Below are 23,150 nucleotides of genomic sequence, written 5' to 3'. Positions count from 1 at the left end.
ATTTCCTAGAAAACTAAAGTACTATAAATACTGGGTATATGCATTTCCAGAACCACTTTGTTTAAGAAGAAATCCATGTAGAGAAATAGTGATAATTTGAAAAAAAGTTTCAACAATAACAACTGTGATCCTACACTGTGGTATCTTACTGTAAGAGATAGGAGAAAGTTCTAGTACTGAAATAATTTATTCCTAAAAGGTGAAGAACATTATGATTCAGTATAGTATAAGCCTATAGATACATCTATTTAATAAGTAGGTTAATTTGATAGGAATATATAGTCGGTATGTTTCTATGTATTTTTGTATTGGTGATCCACTGTAGCAAACTTCGTCAGGAAAAAGAAAAAGTCTAAGATATAAGTAGTAAAATAGAGTTTTAGAGCTTCACACTGTAACATTATTTCTCCTGTATACAGTGGAAGTAATGTGAAAGGTTATTCTTTAGAAATCCAAACTTCAGTAGCGTGGGACTCCAAATAAAGATCATGAGATAATCTAATCACCTCACATTTACTTCATAGAATTGTGTGTATGCCTAATAAAAGTGTGTTAGAAATGACTTAGACCAAAGGAGTAATTTGATTGGTTAATGAAGAGTCTAAGAATGATAATTGAATTTGACGGAATTCATTAGTGAAGACATTCAGACAGATACTTTACAACCCCAATTATATACTCTAACATATGTAATAGTCACAGTGTGATATATGTACTTCACTGTTGAATTAGCCATATAGGAAAGAATAAGACACAGCATGGTACAAAGAAACATCAGTCTGAGACAAATTCTGCTCTCCCCTCTAGCCCCTCACCCAAGACTCATGCTAAAATATCATCTCTGCAGCAGGTCACAAAAGCACAGAGGCAGATGCCGTGGCATATTCTTTTAGAATGCAAGGCTGCTCAAGATCATCTACAGATAATGAACCATGACAGCTTTGGATTTGATAGAGTAAAAAATGACAGTGGGAGAAAGCAAACATGTTATACAAGGAGCCAGTGTGCCACCAGTGAAACTAGCATTTCGAAAACATTAATAATAGTAATAATTTCAGAAGATGTGACAAATACTAATTTCCCCTTAATATCACAAAAACTTTTAAAGTGATACAGTTCTTCAATCTTTGGCACAAATACTACCCCCCTGCCCCACCGCCACATATAAAAAGATATGGATGGATAACGGAGGTTGATCATCAACAAAATGTGTCAGAAATTTGTGTTTTCCAAATACCTTAATCAGACAGTTTCAGTGCAATTTCCAGGAATGAGGGAGTAGACAAATGAGCAGTCTTCCAATCTGAGTCCAGGCGTTTGTTCAATCTCTTGCTAGTTCTCTTGCTAGTTTGCCTGTTTTCCCTTGAGAGAGAGAATAATAGAAATAACCTGTGAAAATGCTAGCCTGCAACTCTGCACATTGACTGGGTATAGACTTCTGCTTATTGACTGGGTATAGACTTCTGCTTATGCAGCCCATTCATTATTCACGTCCCACTCTAGCTTCCTCAATTCCTGGTTGTGCTGGGTGCTCCAGGCTAAGAACCAATAGGTATGAATCATGCTGACATTTAAAAAAAACTAGAAGAATAAACATTTCAAAAGAGCAACTTTTTCATATTATTCTGACATCTCCTGCTCAATGGCATTGGTCTATAGAGGAGAAATAGCCTGTGCTGCCACAGAAGGCACCCAGTGGAATTACCAACAGCAGGGAATTATCTAAGCAATTCACACTTTGTTTTGCTAACAAGACTCCATGTTAGGATACTGGAGTGCTATCCTTTTCTGGCAATGTTCTCCTACCTTTTCAGAATTATTGAAAAGCTAACTGAGTCTATTTTGATTTGTGAATCTCTTTGTGAGCAACAGCAGCTGCAGCAGTGCTAACAAAAAGGAAAGACATTGCTATTTACCTAGGAAGAACTTTGAAATACTGCACATACAAAAGCATCTGAGTGGTAGGGAAGCTCTATCAAATACTTTAATATTCCCTTCCTTCCTCACTTTCTTTGCCCTTTCGGGCTCCCTTCCTCTCTCCTTTATTTTACATTTTTTTCTCTTCTTTTTTCCCCATTCTTTCTTTTTAAAAATTCTTTCTGTTCTCTTTACTGCACTCCCTATTGCATTTATCTACTTTTTTGATATAAAACTGCAAAAAATTTTGCCCCATATTTCTACTGTCTTATATTTGATGGTTGAAAGTAATAATTTTAGAATATGGAATCTCAAAATAACTGAGTTATAAAGTAGCATAATTCTTTCACAGATATAAAAACACAGGTAGACAGAATTCATGTTATCAGCTGAATCCTGTAGACCAATTAAGAATTGAGGCTTTGCATAGTAGAACATATATTAAAATCATATTGTATACCACTAGTTTATAAAATATGTCATTTGTCAATTGAAATAAATAAATTTTAAAAAATTTAGGTTTTGTTGATTCCAGTGACTCCAATACAAATCACATCATTCTGCTGTCTTTACAGTTCAGTTTTCAACTCTCCAGAGGAAGCTGACATGGCAACACTCTGTTATATGAAGATTTGAATTTTCCTACTACAGGATAAATGAATACATAATCCCCTACAGCTTTTATTATATGCTGAATAGAATTTTATATTTCCTCTGCAGTTATTAAACCATTCTCTCTGCCAACCAGTGGATTGAAATCATTCTGGCATAAATCCATATAGACAAACAAAAGAATTTACAGGGTTTGGGAAAACTTAAGTCCTTAGTTTAAAGGAACAGATTCTTCACAAGAGAGTTTTATTCCCTGAGTGGCTTCTGAGCAACATTTTGCCCGGCTGATACAGACAAGAAATAGTTGACTCCAGCTCAGGCTGCTTTTAATACTTCTTTACTATCTGTGATTTGTTTAATGAATATTAATCATCTTTTTAAAACTTTTTTTTTTTTTTTTTTTTTTTTTTTTTTTTTTGCCAGGTCATGGGGATAAAAAAGAGAAAAGACAGGTTTCTGCCTCTAAAAAAGTTAGGGTGACACATATGGAAATAAAATATTTTTATAAATTGGTAACTGTCATGGTGTAAATTTGGGATATGCTAGTCAGTGAGGAAAGAGTCTTCCCATCCTCAAAAATAATTCTAATTTCTCACTCTAAAAAACACAGAAAACATCAGCAACACTGTGTGTTTGCCGTCTATGTGTGTGTCCTTTAGAATACCGAGCATGAGGTGATTAAACAATCATGCCATGAGCTATTGCTATCTGGGATTATTTAGTGGTTTTACCCATTTGTGATTTTTCATAATTAAATTTTTTTAAACAATGATTCCAAGTATAAAGTGGCTTCTCCTCAACTCTCTGAAAGTGTTTGAAACCTTTCTCCCATGGCTACAAGTTCCAGAAAGTATCTTATTCCTCAGAGGGAACGGCCACCAGAATCAGATTCTACATGTTAGAGAAAATGCATGAGTTAGTAATACATACCCATTCTAGAAGCCAAATAGCAAAGATTAAAACCCATCTGTCATTGGGACTATGAGCTTACAAGCAAGCACAGCAGACTTCCAACAGAGTCTGGGGCAAGAGCCCCACAGATTAAAAAAACACAGATTAAATAACACAGATTCAACTAGAATCATTTTCTCAGTCCCATGGTTTAAAGGATATTACCAGCTCCCACAAGAACCCACTTTGCCAAGTGTTGCATAAAACTACATGTTGTAAATTGAAGACACTTTTGATGAAATTTATTCTTTAATTCTCTCAGGAACAATTTTCTAAATGCCTAGTTTATGCCAGGCAGGGTGCAAAGCAGTGAAAGTACACCGGCCAAGGAGAGAAACAACTGCCTCCTCTCACCTCATCCCACAGAACTTGCAATCTGAGGAGGGGTATTTGATAAATACACAGAGTATAACATAAGTGTTTACATAATTTAAATAGTAATAAGTTCCCAAAGGATAGGTAAAGACTCTTGAAGAGTGAAAACAGGGGAACCTCATGGAGACTTGGCTTCCATGCAGAAATCACACTCAGGTATTAAAAAGTGAGCAGGAGTTAGTTGGGTTTGGGGTTGGGGTGGGATGAGGGAGGTGGGGACTGAGCCCAACGTGGGAAAGATATGTGTGTGAAGACCTAAGGCAGGAAGGAACTTTATATGTTTGACAGACTTAAGAAAAAAAAAAGTTACTATGGCTTGAATATAGTGAGTTTAGAGAAACACGGAGGATGATGAAGCTGGAGGTGGGCATGGGTCAGTTTGTGCTGAGGGGTCTATGTGAGGGGGGTCATGAGAAGCCTCTGGAGGATCTAATTTCTTTAGTTGCTCTTTGAAGAATGGATTGAGGTGGAGGCAGGACTGAAGAGGGATAGGAGATAAGATTTATCATGATTAAAAAAAATTCTTGTACCTATTCTCAGGAGTAACTATTATATTGGTTTAAAAAAATAATTTTTGGAAGACCTGATGTTTAGTAGATTGATCTGTTTTATTAATTTATAAGTAATGCTATATTTTTCTTCATAGTACTGATCATTATCTAACATAGCTATGCACCAAATAATAAAATTTCAGTTAATGATGAATTGCATTTAAGATAATGGTCTCATAAGTTTATAATACCATATTTTTACTGTACCGTTTCAATACACCAACACCATTGTGTTACAATTGTCTACAGTATTCAGTGCAGTAACATGTTGTACTGGTTTGGAGCTTAGGAGCAATAGGCTATACCATCTAACCCACATGTATAGTTAGCCTATATCATCTAGGTTTGTGTAAATACACTCTATGATGTTCACCCAATGACAAAATGCCTAATGATGCATTTCTCACATGTCCCCGTCATTAAGTAAGACATGACTGCGTATACTTTTTCTCGCTACTATAGTTGCTTTGAAAATCTACAAGAGTTAATTTTTTTTCAGTTTGGTTTTTGCTGCATGTCTAGGATGTAGAACATCACTTGGCATAGAACAGTAGTAGTTCAGTAAATACATCTTGAATGAGTAAACAAATGCATTGTTTTGAAAATTTTCTCCAAGATATTAGGAATTATTTAGTGCTAATGTTCTTGTAAAGTTACTTTTATACAAGGTCAACTTGCGTAGTAAGTTGGAGCATATGAGATTAATAAAATGTGTTCCTGGTTATTTGTCATTGAAAACATTCTTTAGGTTGATTCCATACATTGGCTATGAATACTACAAATGTAGGGGAATGGAGATACCCCTTCGACATATCGTTTTCATTTTCTTTGGATATATACCCAGTAATGGGATTGCTGGATCATAATGTAGTTTTATTTTTAATTTTTTGAGAAGCCTCCATAGAATGGTGGTTATCAGGGCCTGGGGTGGTTGGAGGTTGGGCTGGGGAGATGTTGGCCAAAGGACACAAAATTTCAGTTAGAAGGAATAAGTACAGGAGATCTACTGTACAACATGGTGACTATAGATAGTAATATGAGGTAGTCATAAAAATACTAAGAGTGGATGTAAAGTGTTCTTACCACAAAAATGGTAATTACATGAGGTAATGCATATGTTAATTAGCTAGTGTCAGTCATTTTACAATGTACATAGACTTCAAACATCATGTTGTGTATGTAAATACATATAATTTTTCCTGTGAATTAAAAAATAAAGTTAAAAGAAACATTCGTTAGAGTTGTTGTAGCTTATTAAAAATGTGTAAATAAAACCTGATTGGGCAAAGCAAATTGATGAAAAATTAGAAGGTAAAGAGGCTAATGGGAAAGCAAAATACATTTATCCTAACTAACATATTTCTCTGAGACCTTAAGTTCGATTATTGTAGAGTAAGTTTCAATTATTTTAAGCACATTCTCTTGATGTTTACATAAAATTTGGAATCCTTTAGTTATTACCAATTTAGACATAAATGCAGATAGTGGACTGTCTGGCACCCTTTATTTCTTAGGGAGACTGGTGGGAATATAACTTAAGCCAAATGTATATATTTTATACTTATCAATACTATATTGTTATGGCATAGAAATAAGTTCATAAAAACTCAAAAGTGAAAGAAAAAAATCGAATGAGTTAGGAATATTAATAGATTTTTCACAGTGAAGTGTTTCTTAATTTATCAATTATTTTCTCCTAATGAACATATGTGCCATAAATTTCACTGGATTAGATATAAATTGGTTTAGTATACCAACTTAAATAATTTAGAGAAATGTGCTTCATATATATATATATATGTTTTTGCTAAGAAAAAGCTGCCAAGTTATTTGCTTATTGCAACCTTAATTTTAACTTATGTGTGTTCATTTTTTCCCACCGTATAATTTTTAAAAGTCTAATTTGAATATTACTTTAATATGGAAAATTAACTTCATCGTAGTCAATGTAGGTTAAAAGATACAGTGAACCTTGGCAAAGAAAATATAAATGATTAGTTTATGATGCATTACCTTAGGTTTTTGACCTTATGTATAAGCAAATCACAGATGGTATACCAGTTAATTACCTGAGACATGAATATTTAAGGAATAATTACACTGAAATGTTCTTTGTGGCAAGATATCTTACATGATATTTACATAAGAAGAATCTTGGTTTAAAAGGGCAAAGGCAGCAAATGGGGGAGAAAATATAAGAGTGAGGCTTTCACCTACACCAAGTGTTTGTTCTTAGTTTAAGAAATAATTTACAATTAAATAATTACAAATTGTATTAGAAACACAACGTAAAACAGACATAGGATTATGTATTTCTTCATTTAATTACCCATTAATAGGAACTTTAATTCCTAGAAGTCTGCAAATCTTCTGAAATATTTTTTAAAATTATATATGTTTATGCATTTTCACCAGACTCTTAAAAGAGGTCAATGATTCCCTTCCTTGAAAACAGTGTTCAGAAATTGAATTTGCTTGCCCAAAGTCTCACAGCTTATTGGCAGCATAGGTGAAGTATTATTCATATCTATTGATTCTCAGTCTAGTCAGTGAAAAGTGCCCTTTTCATTATACATTGCCTCTGCTATAATATACAGTCCAAGTCAAGCCATCCTAAGACTTTATTTGCCTCTAGAATCACAAAGTTAAAATAGCATAAAATACTTAGAAAAACAAGTTTCAGCTTCATTATTAAAAGAAAAATTTGTTTGATTTTTTAATCAAAAATGTTGGGAAAAACTGTTTACCATATTATTCAATGTGAAATGAAAGACAAGAAACTTTATATAATTTTTCTTTGTCAATTGTTCAGAAACGTGAATTTGAAAAGCTTAGCTCTCTTGTCTGATTTAATCCATGGAAAAATGCATCTACTCTCATTTTTTTATTATTTCTAAAATCTCAACACAGACTATGCTGTGAATTTTAACAACCTGTTTTTGTTCAACTGAATTGCCTTCACTTTCTCTAGTCCTTTGTTAGTGAGAACAGATGAATGTATTTCTTTTATCTTTTGTAAACTTATCTTTCAAATTTGATTTTGAAATTGTTCAAAAGAAGTTTGGACACCTTTATAAGATAAATTTGGTTAAGAAATGAATCTAGTCTAGAGATTTGCTAAAAGTATTATCCTGAGAGAAAATTTTTAATGCACATGATCTATTGAACAGTGAAGAATGTATATTGATTACTAGATAATGAATAACAGCAATAACAGAAACAGGTGACCACTGTGGGAATTTAGGCAAACTCTGGTCTGAAGTGCAGGAAAAATCTTTGGGAGAATAAATTTGGGAAAAGCAAAAAAGCACGAAAAATCTCCCTCCCTCGCTATAGACATACGTGTACACACACACACACACACACACACACTCACAGTCACACTTTAGGAAATAAAAGTCAGAGTAACTGTCAGTCACAAACCTCCATTTAACAATAATTCTCGGATTGAACAAGCTAAGAAATTAAAAGTTTACTCCGCACAGGATTCAGTTGCTCCAAGCACAGCAGACTTTCTGACATGTGTGACTGGAGAGGGGAACTAAAAAGAGCAATACTTTGTAGGCAAGTTTCAGAAATCTGGAGGAGACTTTAGAACCAGAAGAACATTGACATGTTCTTAGAATATTTTTAGTTTCTTGTTTCAAAAGGTGTCTTTTAATAAGTTTTTCTATGAAGCATAATTAATAATATTTATACTATTTAATATATTTAAACTTTTAAATAGTTTGAAACATTTATATTATTATATATAATTATCATCATTTTACTGCAAAGTCCATTTAAGAAACAATGAATGGAATCTTATATGAAAATAATCTTTTGAGTGATATTTACAGTAAATGACTAGATTAATCTTTTAAAAATTGTCAATTTCAAAACAAATTAATTGATTTATTAAAAGTCATTAGTTCTTGGTTGTCATTGGCTTCTTTTTTCAGACAGTTTTGAGTTCAAATCCAGGTTCTAGCACCTCCTAGTTATAATTCTTTTTCTTTTTTGCTTTTTTTGTTTTTGAGACATAAGTCTCACTCTGTTGTCCAGGCTGGATGGAGTGTGCAGTGGCGCGATCTCAACTCACTACAACCTCCACCTCCTAGGTTCAAGCAATTCTCCTGCCTCAGCCTCCCGAGTAGCTGGGATCATAAGTGTGTGTCACCACACCCTGCTAACCTTTTTTGTATTTTTTTTTTCTTTAGTAGAGATGGAGTTTCACCATGTTGGCCAGGCTGATCTCGAGCTCTTGACCTCAGGTGATCTGCCCACCTAGCTATAATTCTTTATTTCATCATCTAGAAAACGAACTAAAACAACGGGTATAATAGTAAATCCCAACATTGCTGTTATGAGGATTGGGTAATTAATCCAATTAAAATGTGTAGCACATAATAAGCCATATTCGGTTTATTTCTTGGTTGAGAATCTTGGGTAATTAAATTACTCAGTGATGTCTTTGATCTGCAAACCTCAGATTTATAGTGTATTTGCTAAAGGCTAGTGGTAGTGGATTATTTATCACATCTTTGCTATCCTCTGAAGAAGATAATAGGAATATCATGATTATGTACTTTTCTCAAGGTCACACTTATAGGAAGTTGAGCTGAGATTTGAACCCTGGCTATCATGCTTCAAGCCCTTACTCTTAAACATGTCTCTGTCATTTTTTTCTGTGTATTGTTGCAAGACAGGTGCACCTAGTTAAATTGACTCATGTTTATAATACTACTGAGTTAGTCCAGGATGTAAAATGAAACTAATATACTGATAACCTTTTAAAATTTAGGCAACTGTCTTTACCCATTCTATTCAAACTTAAGATGCCTAAAACTAAAACCAATTCCCATGACCTTGTTTTCTTTCTTTCTCATTTGGTCCTGTGTTCATTTATTCACTTTAAGTAGGGTTTATTGGAGGTTTGCAATGGGCCAGGCCCACAAATACAAATGACAATATCTTTAGTCATTAATGCCACATGAGGTCATCTTTGACTTTTTCCTCTCTTTCTGTAATCAGGCACTAGTCGATCAATTCTTTCTTCTATGTCTCTAGCAGCAACTCACCTTTTTTCTCAATTTCCATCATTAATACATTGAGTGGACTGACTGAGATCTTTATCACATTATACTTAGATACTGTAACAAACTCCTGAATATCTTCTACTTCCCCTTCATCCTAAACACCAGTTTCAGATTAATTTTCCTAATATACTTGAGTACATAACCATTCCCATTATTAGGAAAGAAAATACTAGTAGAAAGAGCAATAGACATTGAATCCTGGGCCATTACTTGGAATTTTTCTCCCTGAAGACAATCTTGATAGTCTGCCAAGGCATTTTCTATAATGTACCCAGTGAAAATGCAATACTCAAAATGCAAGACTGATAAAGCACGTCACCTCCCCATTTAAAATCTTCAGTGGCTCACCTTTGCTCTGATGATAGCTTACGTTTATAATGCCCTTTATTTCCTGGGTCCTGCTGACTTCTCCTACTTCATCTCACCACACTCCGCTCATTATATCACAGTCAAATCAAGTTTCTGGAATAAGTCATGTTACTCCTTCCAATCCAAGCTACTCCTTCCAATCCAAGCTACTCCGTTGGATCCTAACTTGACTTATTCCTCTCCTGATCCCCCGCTATGGTCCATAAAGGCTCTGCTGGCCTTATTTACCATTCTCTGTCCTCCTCAAAATACTCTTGCCACATTGGTCATTCCTGAAGCCCAACCAAGATGTGCTTTTATCCAGGTCTTTGCATTTGATCTTCCCTCCACATCCTCTGGATATTACCCTGGCTTATTCTTTTATTTATTCCAGTCTTTTTCCAAATGACACCTTTGTAGAGAAGTCTTCCATTGTCATTGTACCTTTATCTTAGTCAGTCATTCCTCAATATCCATTGGGGATTGGTTCCAGGACCTCCTGTAGATACTAAAATATTTGGCTATTCAAGTCCCTGATATAAAATGCTGTAGTATTTGAATATAACATATGTACATCTTCCAGTATACTTTATCTCTAGATTACTTATAATACTTAATACAATGTAAATGCCATGTACATAGTTGTTAGACTCTATTGTTCAGGAAATAGAACATGAAAAAGTCTCTACGTGTTCAAATTCTCAAAAATATATTTTTGATCTATGATTGGTTGAATCCAAGGATGTTGCACCTGTGGATACAGAAGGATGACTGCATATATATTTTCTTTAAAAGACTTATCATGACATGATTATAGAATTTGTTTACTTGTTCATTTGTTTATTTTCTCTCTTTCATACAATGCATGAGGGTGGGCACTTTGTCTTATTCACACACATGATACCAGCATCTTGGACACTATATGGCCCGTATGAGCAACATATAAATATTTGTTGAGTGAATGGATTTTTCATGCCTAAGCATAGATATTATGTCTGCTAAAATATTACTGAACCCCACTTCGGCATGATCCCTCTAAAGTCTGGGTTAATTAGGCTTGATTGCTGAAGTACACTCTGCACTATGCCTGCCTCAGATTGGGATGTGCTCAATAATCATTTGTTGAACTAATGGATACAGTGGAGATCCTTTTAGGTTCTGTTTTATTCTCAAGATTCAGAGTAAATTAAGAGATGTATGAGTTACTCTTTTTAAATGTGTTTAACATTTACAGGGAACACTTGAAATTCACAGATGAACTTTCAATGAAATAGTGTAGAATATATATCCTCTCAAATGCATGTCATCTTGTTCCCTTGGGCATTGCTCATAAAATATTTTGTCTACATATTTCAGAGATTCCAAAGTTTCCTTTTGGGGGTGGTGGGAGCTAAAGAGGTGTATGAATCTCTATAAGAATGTGATGATGCTTCCAATAAAACTACATGTACATTCAGTATATTGCTTATGCTTGCAGGAGATCAAAAAAAACCTAACAGACTCCTAATCCTTGATTTTGGGTTAAGAATCCTTTGCTACATTTTTCTCAATTTCTGTTCCCTACTAGTTCACAAGTATGTTCAATTTTCTCCATACTGAGTCAAAATACTAATTCCACACTGCATCCTATTTAACCATATACACATCTTTTTACTATTTACAATTAAATTTTCATAGTAAATTTTTATGCATTTTCTTCCATATATAGATATGTAATCTTTAGTTATCCATGTTCCCCATTTCATCCTACTAAAGTCATCACAAAAGTCCTGGTTGTCAAATCCCATACCTCATTCTCAATTCTGAACTTCTCTACATTGTTAATATTGTTGAGCTTCTCTTCACTCTTTGTTTCAAAATTTGGGTTCCGTGTCAATGCACAAACATTTTGATTTTTCTAGTTTTGTGTTCTACTTCAGTGTATTTTTCTGCTTACTCTTCCTTTATCATATCTGTGTTTAATTTCCCCCAAGTTTTTATCCTCAGCACTTTCCTATTTCTATAATCTTCTGTGTACTCCAATTACTGTTGTGCTGTATATCTTTGCAGACTCAAATTTCCCACTGATGGCTATCTGCTCATAGATGGCTTGCTGGTATATTAAACCCACAAACCTCAAATGAAATGTCATATGCTTCTCCCACAGCTTTCTAATTTTGTGTTTCCTAGTCCAGTATCTGATAAGAAAACTTGAATTCATCTTTGACTCCTCCTAATTTCCACTCTCACATCTGATTGTCACATACTATTGATTCTTCCAGTGAAATGCCCCTGGTATTCCTTTTCCTTCTATTCTGTCAGTCCACTGACTAATTCAGACCGTTATCATGTTATTGCCTATATGTGCTTTAGCTTCGTAACTGATGTCTTGCCTTTAATATCCTGCCACTTCAATCCAAGCTCCACATTGCTCTGCCCTCTAGCCTTGCTCTCTCAATACTAGCAGAGCACTTTATATTGCCATTAAAGGACTTACTTTATCCTTTCACATACTACAGTTGATTGTATATATGTCAGCTTTTGCCGTCAGATTATTAATTCCTCAGGGGCACAAATGATATCTTAGTATTTTTCATCTCCTCCATATTGTCACCTTGCCAGGTGTGCACTTAATAAATATTTGCTAAACTGAGTATAAGATGTGTGGGTAAAAACAATTCAGAAAATATGTCATCATTGGGGTAGGCTGACTGAGATGCGATCCTCTACTCTGACATAAGGAAATAAAATTATGCTGTTGCCGTCAACAGTTTAAGCTCAAATATTATCTAATATTTTATATATCTCTGGTATTTAGTTTTTGAACAACAGATTGTTAAAAACTGTAACATACTGTAAAAGTTAAAGAGAGTTTAGAAGCATATATTGACTTTACATGTAACTCAGAAATCAACAATGATTTCTCTTGAACTTGTCTATTTTGGGCAAGAAAATGCTTTTATGAATGTTAACGTTTTGGTATGCTTTATATGTATCTGTAGGATACAGAAGGAATAAGTACTTTCCCCAACATCATATCAAAAGGATGTAATGTGAAATTAACACACATGCCTGAGTTTTTGAATAATGCTCCTGGGTTCAGGCTGAGGCACTGTAAGTAAATAGGTGACATCTCATCAATGTTTTTATTCTGACTTATCTGATAGAAGTGATATAGCAGAAATGTTTGACATACATCTTTTGAAATGCTAAAAATGTGAAGAAGGAAACTACTCTCCGTAGTTTGCCAGGCAAAGTGGATCGGCAAGAGGTGTAGTAGATTTAAGTAAGTCATTAGAATTAGACGGACTTGTAATTGAATTGTGACTTTAACATACACTGGCCTAGAGAAAATTGTTCAATTTCTTGGGTTTTCACTTCTTTAAAATGATGGTAAGGGTACCAATCTTAGAGTTAAGCGGATAAAATGGGATGATATATGACAAATAAATGATTCAGGTATGCAAATGTGTAATGTTCGGGCAAATGTTGGTCCCTTCCCACTACCCTGTCAAAAAAACAGAAAACAGAGTAAAAAAATGTGAACTATGAATTGTCGTTTATATTCGTGTATTCAATTTTTTTTCTTTTTTTTTTGAGACAGTGTCTCACTCTGTCATCCAAGCTGGAATACAGTGGCGTGGTCTTGGCTCACTACAACCTCTGCCGCCCGGGTTCAAGCGATTCTCCTGCCTCAGCCTCCTGAGTAGCCGAGATTACACACACCTGCCACCATGCACAGCTAATTTTTGTATTTTTAGTAGAGACGGGGTTTCACCATCTTGCTCAGGCTGGTCTTGAACTCCTGACCTCGTGATCCACCCACCTCAGTCTCCCAAAGTGCTGGGATTACAGGTGTGAGCCATTGCACCAGGCCTATTCAAGAATATTTTTGATGATTTACTAGGTTCCAGGCAACATGAGATATCTGATGAGAGAGTATCACATGATGGTGATGGGGCCTAGGGACCGATCTTGGCTCAAGTGTCAGCTCTGGGACTTATTAACTATGTGATTGTTGACAAGTGGCTGAGCCCCATTAAACCACTGTTTCTCACCTGTGAAAACTCTCAAAAAGTTGCTTCCTTCGAACACTAAAGTAATATTTGATTTACTAGGTTATAACTGTAAAGATTGTAAGTATTAGTACTAGATGTAGATTTGAGGGGAACACATGTATTTGATTTGGACTAAATATCATATATTTGAAATGCTCATAGGAAAACCAAGCACAAATATCCAGTAGGAAGCTGGAAACAGAGGATTAAAGACTATATGCTCCAGGAGAGCAGAGGTTTTGCATCACTTGCTTAATATTATTATTCTGTGCTCACAGTAGCTGCCCAATCTGTATATATAAAATGACAATTAGCATTTTCATAAACTGAAAAGGAAAAATGACATCTCTTAAAGGCCAAAAAATCCCACAATATTTAATTCATATTATTTAAGAAATAGATCAGACAACAAATATAGATTTTCAATATGGTAAGGAACTTACAAATAGAGGAAGATTAAAGTGAATATAAAATTTTGAATGATTTAAATTTACAAATTTCACAAAGCTTAGAAATAAGGTTAGGAATAATTTCTCATTGTCAGATTGGGTCTATTTTTATGTAGTGTGCATAAAATATATCACTTTCCTCAGTGGCATATCAGAATATATTTGCATTAATAATGGTTAATAATAAAATATTATTATTTACATCAGTGTTTTACAGTTTTATGGAATTCTAAACTCTTCACATTTATTTGACCACAACAACCTTGTTATATATAAAAGTAAAGTTCAGAGGTTGTATCTTTCTTTCTTCTTGCCCTTCTAAGAGGAGAAGAAAAGTTATCAGCATTTGGGGCTTAAATGTTTTTTCTTTCAAAAGAATTATTTTTGTCTCAGTTACTCACTCTAAACAACCAAGGCTGCTGTGAGAGGAGACTGAGACAGTTGCAGTGGATTAAGGTCATAACACGTACAGGAATTCTTTTACTTTAAGATTTTTTAACTTTATTATCTTCCTATGACTATAGTTTTATAACACCTTTAGAGCACAAATAGTAAAATAGTTTATGCCATATGCAGCATATTCACTATTTCAATTGTGACTATTCACTGTAGTTTTGACATATGCAGTCATTCCATTTTCAGTGAGTTAAGTTTTCGGCCTTATCTCAAATCTTCCAAAATTCTAAAGACAGTATGTGTTATCCTCCCCTGCTTAATGCATTAACCGTAAATTTTAAAAGAAAATAGTAGCACATAAAGGACTTTTTTCTGTTACCCTGCTAAGAATCTTTTAAAAATTCAGATACATGATTATGAAATATAAGAAAAGGAAGCTTTAAGTTGAGTTTTGACATAATTCTAATATAAAACTAACTCAAATAGAGGGAAAACTAATGAAAACTTTTCAAATTATCCTTTATTCCAGAGTCTCTGAGAAAATACACATCCAATTAATTATGTATTCATCTTTTTTTCATTCATCCTACATATATTTATGGTACTTACTCCATGCCAGCCTTTGTGTTGAGATCTAAAGTATGATTAAAAATTAGTTGGCTGGGGCCTGGATGGGAGAGTGTTCTAGGAGGATGATTCAGAATGCACAAAGATTCCTCTGAAATGAGTGAGCATGTGCCAGGGACAGCTGAAGCACAGAAAGCAAAGTGAGAGTGGACCAGTAGCCCATTGCATGTATACACTATATTTAAAAAATGTATTCATCTGTCGATGGACATTTAGGTTATTTCCACATCTTGGCTATTGTGAATACTGCTGCTATGACTATGGGAGTGTTAATGTCTCTTTGGCATCCTGATTTAATTCTTTTGACTAAATCCCAGAAGTGATATTACTGAATCATATGATAGTACTACTCTTAATTTTTTGAGGAGCCTCCTCTTGCTTTTTTAGCAGCTGCACCCGTTTTCCATTTTCACCAAGAGCCTATAACGGTTTCAATTTCTCCACAACCTTGCCAGCATCTGTTTTGTTTTGTTTTGTTTTGCTTTTGTTTTGTTAGTGGCTGTCCTAACAGATGTGAGGTGATATCTCGTGGTTTTGATTTGCATTTTCCCGATGATTTGTGATGTTGAGCATCTTTTCATATATTTGCTGGCTGTATACATGTCTTCTTTAAAGAAATGTCTGACCAGGTATTTAGGTCATTTTTAAATTGGGTTGTCAGTGTGTTTCTTTGCTATTGATTTGTAGGAGTTCCTACCTTGAAAATTTACCCATCATTATCTATGGTTTGCAAACATTTTCTCCCATTCTGTAGGTAGCCTTTTCACACCATTGTTTCCTTTACTGTGCAGAAGCTTTGTAGCTAAATGTAGTCACATTTGCTATTTTTGCTTTTGTTGCCTGTAATTTTATTTTCATACTCATGAAATCATTACAAAGACCAATGTCATGATGTTTTTCCCTATGTTTATTTTAGGAATACAGATAAATGGATAAGAAAATATTATATATATATATATATATATATATATATATATATGATTAAATATTATTCAGCCTTCAAGGAGAAGGAATTCCTAAATATACAACAACATGAATGACACTTGAAGATATTACACTAAGTGAAACAAGACAGTCACAGAAGGTCAAATACTTCATGGTTCTCATGAAGGTAAAATAGTCAAACTCATAGAATAAAAAATGGAATGGTGGTTGCCCGAGACTATGGGCAAGGGAAACTGGGGAGTTGTTCAACTGGTATGAAGTTTCAGTTTATGAAGATGAATTAATTCTAGAGATACTGTGTTAACTGTTCTTACCACAATAAAATGAAAAAGGAAGTCATTAAAAATTGTTAAGCCGGGTGGGCAGTTCTACTTCTGTTCTACTGAATTTTTGAAACATCATTTTGACTGTGGCATGGTGAGTAGATTTCAGGGAAACAAAGATGGACAAGTTAAGCTACACAATTTTTTCTTTCCAATTCTGATTAATCAAATTCCTTGTTCCTATGAGCCACATTATTAAAATGTAATTTAAATGACAGGTTGGGTTTAGAATATCCTATAGAGATTAGGAATGAGAATACACACAGGCCAACCTCTCTCTCTCTCTCCACCACACAAGATGAAAATGCATACACCTCACATATATATACTCATTCAATTGGTCCAATCTCTTTACAAATTTACCCACTTGGTTGATGTAATTAGATCATAAACATTGAGATAGTTTTCTGGTACTGATGTCCAGTATTTATTGATCATTAGGCTATTCAGGATAAGTTTGCACAAGAGAAAAGATAAGGTACGTGACCTATGAAGTGGTGATATTATTAATTATAAGACTCAAAAAAAGAATGCTATTGAGTGATCGCTGTGTACCAAGCAGTGGTCAAAATACTTCACCTCGTATTAAGTTATTTAATGTTGGTAACAATCATATTAGATAGTTCCTATATATGTTTGCTCCATTATATACCCAACCTCATTGAGATAATTCCCTAAGTTAGCTGAGTGACCCAAACTTCTGTGTAGACTTTTTGTGTCAGCACAGTCCAAAACACTGAAGGAAGCAAACCTAAACTAACTCAAACCAAGCTAAACAAAGTAAAACAACAACAAAAACAAAAACAAGAGAAGAAACCTATAAAACAACAAACAACATAATCCAATACATTCGTCTCCATACAATTTAGTTACACAGAATTATGTGACATTAAAAAAATTGTAAGAATATTATAATATTACCCTTTATCTTTGATTGGTTCTTAGTAACTTATGAGTCAAAAAGGTGTCACTATGAAGTTGCTAAAGCATAATACCAACTACTTAGTAAAAGATCATGTCCATTTGCCAAAATATGACATATCAAGCAGAAAAGAAAAGGATACCATGTTCAACAATTATTCCAGTTCAATTCTACAGCTTACATCTTCTGGAAGGATGCTCATTTTATCTGTACTAAGAGCCCTTCTGCCTAAATAGTTTCAAGTTGCCATTAGTAATGCCTAAGAATTGTTCATTATTAAGCAATGTATCCTATGACTACCTTCTCATGTTTATATGCCATACTGTTTGAGACCCAGAGAAATACCAACCTACTATAGGAAATATAGTTACAAACATAAAATCTTCTTCTACAAAGACAAAGAGGTAGGACCAATTTTCATGAAGACATGAATACAGTCAATTGGTTCAATATGAACTTGGTCACAGAAATTTTGCATCACTAGAATTTAAGAGGGTAAGAAGTATTTAAAGTGTGAAGTGTGCTGGGAGCAGTGGCTCGTGCCTGTAGTCCCAGCAGTTTAGGAGACTGAGGTGGGAAGATCACGTTGGGCCAGGAGTTCAAGACCAGCTCGGGCAACACAATAAGATCATGTCTCTACAAAATACAAATTCAAAAAATTAGCCAGGGAGTAGCTAGGGCATACCTGTAGTCCCAGCTACTCTGGAGGCTGAGGTAGGAAGTGATCCCAAGAGTTGGAGGCTGCAGTGAACTCTGATCACACTACTGCACTCCAGGCTGCATGATAAAGTGAGAACTTTTTTCTAAAAAACAAGTTTTCTTAAAAAAAAAAAAAAAAAAAAAAAAGCTTGAAGTAGCAAACTTAAGAAAACAGCAACCAAAAAAATACTCAATCTTCAATACAACGGGCATTTTGAGTACAGAAATAAACTACTTCAGAAAGGTAGAATGAATATATATGTTTTTGAAGAAAACTTCAGAAAATTAATGGATGACAGAGCCATATCGGGCTATATAAAACAATTCTGATAGCTTTATATTGCTTTCCACCTCTACCGTATGCTTCAAAATGCCAACATGTGAACACAGACCACTGGGCTAATAGATATTCTTGCAATTCGAGTATAAACTAATATTTTTCGTTCTACAGGAAAAAAATATCATAGGTCCTTCTTTAAAACTTCTAGCTAGGTTAAGTTTTTTCACTTGAAAATTTTCAAAAGTGTTCCATATTCCAAGTGACATCTCCCAGAAGCCATCTCTAACCCTATTGATTAAAGTGAGAATCCTTCCTGGGTACCTGGAGATCCTGTAACCCCCTTCATGACAGTGATGGTGCCGCTCAGTACTTGGTCCTCTTCAAGAGCCTGGGATGTCCCAGAGCAGGGGGCATGCAAAAACATTTGTCTGTTACACTTAGCTCACCAAATGGTTTCATTTGTGCTAAAGGAACTCAGTTGTGTTGCTGTTGTTGCTGTTGTTGTTTTGCATTTCTTTAAGATAAGGGAAACTTAGGGAGAAAGACTGAGTCAGATAATTGTTTCTATTTTCCAAATTTTAAACTTATTTACTTATTCACTCAAGAAGTGAGTACTGAATGTGCAAGTCACCATATTGCCAGATTGCTGTATATATTTAAATTGTGGCAGAAAAATGTGACCAAAAAATTCCTGAAATCCAAGTCATTACTTGAAGTGCTTATTTAGAGGAAATCTGAAAAGGCTAATGGTTAGAAAGAAATCTACCTAAACGAGTGGGTTCAAACGGGGTTAAAACAAAAACCAGCAAAACTCCCAGAAAAACATATGAGTGGTAAAGTTGCCATTTTAATTAAATTTCTTCACTAATATATTGACTATCAGACTTAAAATTTAAAAAAAATTTAAAAACTATAAATTTTGAAACTTTGAATGTATGTGACATTTTAAAACAGTTCTGGAATGCAGGTTTTCCTAACTTTGGCTTTGTATCAATTTCAAAATCACCAGTGGTGTTTATTTGTTTACTGATACCTGTAGTTCAAACTCTTTATATACACAATTCTTCAGAAACAAAATTGCTTCATATGGCCTTTCTGATCACAGCGTAACACTCAAACGCACTTACAGCTCCAAAGACATAAAAACATTTACCCTGTTATCTCACTTTTCCACCGAGTTCCTCCCTGGCTTACATAGCTGGCATTGCAACTGCGTTTTTATTAATTTCAGAGAGGGAAGAACGCAGCAGCCTTCTCTGACAGGCACATATTCTTAAGAAGCCCTGACAGCTGTTGTTTGTAATAAGGGCTAGAACCTCTATGTTTGATTTATTCTTCCTTTTTAGGTTTCTCTTGCTAGAATTGTCCGACAGAATAATGGATATCTATGGTGAAGTTCACCCTCATTTACCTTTTATGGTAGCAGTGCCAATTAATAAACAATGTTTTTGTGATATCAGATGTGTACAAAAGAATTAAAGAACAAATTTGAAGCAAAATAAAATAGTATTTTTATGTAGCTTTTAAATTACACATTTTAAAATAAGATAATCTCAGTAACTCTAAACAAACATCTTAAGCTATTATATTTGCAGTTACCTATAATTTTATTCTAAATATATTTAGAAACATACATATTTAGTTGAAAAAATTTCTTCTAGCTGATTCAACACTTTGGAACATCTCCCAAGTTTCTCTCAATGCAGCATGCATATATATATTATCTATATACATGCTTTTTTTTTAAGGTTTTAGTCTTTTATTTCATAACAACAACTGTGAAGTAAGCAGGTAGCTAAATTTGCACATTCCAGCTTAGGTAGCTTCTCAAATTCCCAGAAGTTATCTAGGCATTCAAGTTAAATTCAGCTGAATGCAAATGGGCTTCCCTTATGCTGTATTTTTATAGCTTTTTATCAGTTTGTATACATTGACAGCTTTCTATCAGTTTGTAGAAAAGTAACTAGATGAATTGACTTAATAATTTGCTGAAAATGAAAGAATGAAGTTTGAGTTAGCATATTATAAGAATATTCACATATGAAATCATTTCACATATCATAAAAACATTAGACTCATAAGCCCTCTAAATATTTTTCTCAGATACTATACAGGTCTTGAAAGTTTTCCACATTTGCACAAATGATCCAAAATGAGATTAAAGCATAGTGTGGTTTCCTTTATTTCAAATTACAGCTGCAAATACTAAAACTCAATCACCATAAACAATAATGCATAGGTTTTCGTTTGGTTTTGTTGTTGTTGTTGTTTTTCTTGAGACGGAGCCTTTTGCTTTCGTTGCCCACGCTGGAGTGCAGTGGTGCGATCTTGGCTCACTGCAACCTCTGCCTCCCAGGTTCAAGGGATTCTCATGCCTCAGCCTCCCAAGTAGCTGGGATTTCAGGTGCGTGCCACCACACCCAGCCAATTTTTGTATTTTAGTAGAGACGGGGTTTCACCGTGTTGGCCAAGCTGGTCTCCAACTCTTGACCTCGGGTGATCCACCCACCTCAGCCTCCCAAAGTGCTGGGATTCCTGATGTGAGCCATTGCTCCCAGTCTTGTGTTTTGACTTATTTTGGCCTGTTCCTGAACATAACTGATAGGGACTAAATAAGAATTATATAAACAGGAAAAAAAAAAGAAAAAAGAAAAAAGAAAAAACATGGCAAGGAACTTATAGACAAACTTGTGTTGTTTGGATTTGTGAAATAAATTTTAAAAATAAATTTGAAATGTTTATTGATTACTTCATTTCTAAGTGACGGCTCTTGTGTGCAGTGTTTGTGGTGTTGTTTGAAACTACCTGGGCTTCAGAAGCATAATCCATTTATTAAAGGACATTTGGAGAAGGGAGATAAACCTTTATCTTATAACTTTCTTCACAAAGAAAGATGAAAAGTACACTCAAAAATGGTTTTTATTTTCCATAAAAATTAGTTTGAACAGAATTATAAGAGGCTATGATCTCACATGAAACTATACAAGAATCTAAAGGAAAACAGAAATTAAAGTTTTTAGCTATTTCTTATCTTTGAAAATTATCTGAATTCTGGAAAGCAAATAAAATTGCAGCTTGGGTCAATTGATTTTAAAGTCTTAAGCAATTTCGGAACCAAACAATTTGGTATAATGTTACCAATTTTCTACATTTTGTAGGATTTCTATATTTACTTATTTTTTGAGTATTATCTGAAAACACCTTACAAGATTAAGATTTCCAGGTTTAAAAAAAAAATGTGCACAGGACCTTAACAACCCAAAATAACAACAACAACAACAATAACAAAAACCATGTAGTGATTAAAGTCAGCATGCTATTTTGACTCCCAAAGAAATGCAAAGAATATAAGCTTTTCCTTTAAAAAGAAACAGGATACAACCCTGGCTCTACTCATCTACCAGCTGTGTGACTACAGGCAAATTACTTAATCTTTCTGAGTTCATTTCAAAGCTTCAAAATAAAATCAATAAAATCCATCCCAAAGAATTTTTGTATTAGTTGAAATAATGTCAGTATTATGCTTAATGCTTGAATGTCATAAGTGCTTCAGCAAGAGGCAGGATGAGAAAGAAGAGTTTTCTTTAAAATACTTAGAAAGCACTTTTATTTAAGGAGAAAATGAAAGTAGGAAAAAAAATGTAACTACTTCTTAGGTATTCTTCTTCTTCTTTTTTTGAAATAGAGACGGGCTCTCACCATGTTGCCCAGGATAGTTTGAAACACTGGGCTCAAGTTGTCCTCCTGTCTGGGCCTCCCAAAGTGCTGGGTTTACAGGTGTGAGTCACTGTGACCAGTTTTAGATATTCTTCTTAATAATCAAGGCACACGGGTATATTTTCCAGTAAATTGACAGTCAATAGAAAAACTAAGCAGATGTTTGTCCATCAGTCTCCCTCAAACAGTGGACACCCAGCGGATTCAATAAATGTGACTTTCAACAGCAAATCTTTTTCTGATTCTGACCTTATCTCCTTGGTCCTCTGATAAAATGGCCAGAGGATACAGTCCATATTCACTCTGCTGTGCATTCTCCTTGAAATCACTGATGTGTGGCTCCTGTCCTATTTGATATTTCTTTTTCAAGTCAGGAAAGGCTTTATGGCCTAGATGGGTTTTGAAAAACAGACTCCATTTAACTGCTCTAGAGTATATTGAAATTCCCAGGAACCTTAGTTCTTCATGTACAAAAGTATCTTGAGCTTGATGGAACTTATGTCAAGAAATAGTCTATATTTTTAATTTTATCTTTTAACTACATTTTCCATAAGCTTTGTGAAACCTCTTTATATATAGGAAGTCAAATCTCAATAAATATTACAGAGTAATTGGTACCCCGTGTACCTTTTCTTATAATAAAAACATACATGGAACGTCAGAGAGAGACATATTGGTTACTGTATTAATTACAGAGTAATTTGCAGAAATGTCATTAATTTTGACAAAAAACACTTTTTTTTTTTCATTTTTGCTGCCTATTTTCAGTTTAAAATGATTTTCATCATTGTTTCAGGTATTTGGGTCACATTTCTGAAAAACGTTAAAACCTCCTCAAGTTTTCTTTCCAGCAGGGGTAGGGAGAGAGATATTAACTCAGTTAATCATCAAGACAATTTAATTAAATAGATGCTACTGTTTTC

The 23,150-nt window shown here is 34.3% G+C and overlaps 1 protein-coding gene across 2 annotated transcripts in view; it reads right to left on the bottom strand.

The window, feature by feature from the left end:
• The window catches only part of SYT1 (synaptotagmin 1), a 600,629-nt gene that overhangs the window by 485,645 nt on the left and 91,834 nt on the right, over positions 1-23,150 (bottom strand). For both annotated transcript variants that reach the window (XM_030939619.1, XM_030939620.1), the window contains one exon: positions 1,238-1,362. The gene's annotated coding sequence lies outside the window, so the exon portion shown is untranslated. The remainder of the gene's footprint in view (positions 1-1,237; positions 1,363-23,150) is intronic.

Source organism: Rhinopithecus roxellana, chromosome 10 (genome assembly GCF_007565055.1).
Source record: "Rhinopithecus roxellana isolate Shanxi Qingling chromosome 10, ASM756505v1, whole genome shotgun sequence".
Lineage (NCBI taxonomy): Eukaryota > Metazoa > Chordata > Mammalia > Primates > Cercopithecidae > Rhinopithecus > Rhinopithecus roxellana.
This window is presented reverse-complemented; position numbering and strand designations above follow the sequence as displayed.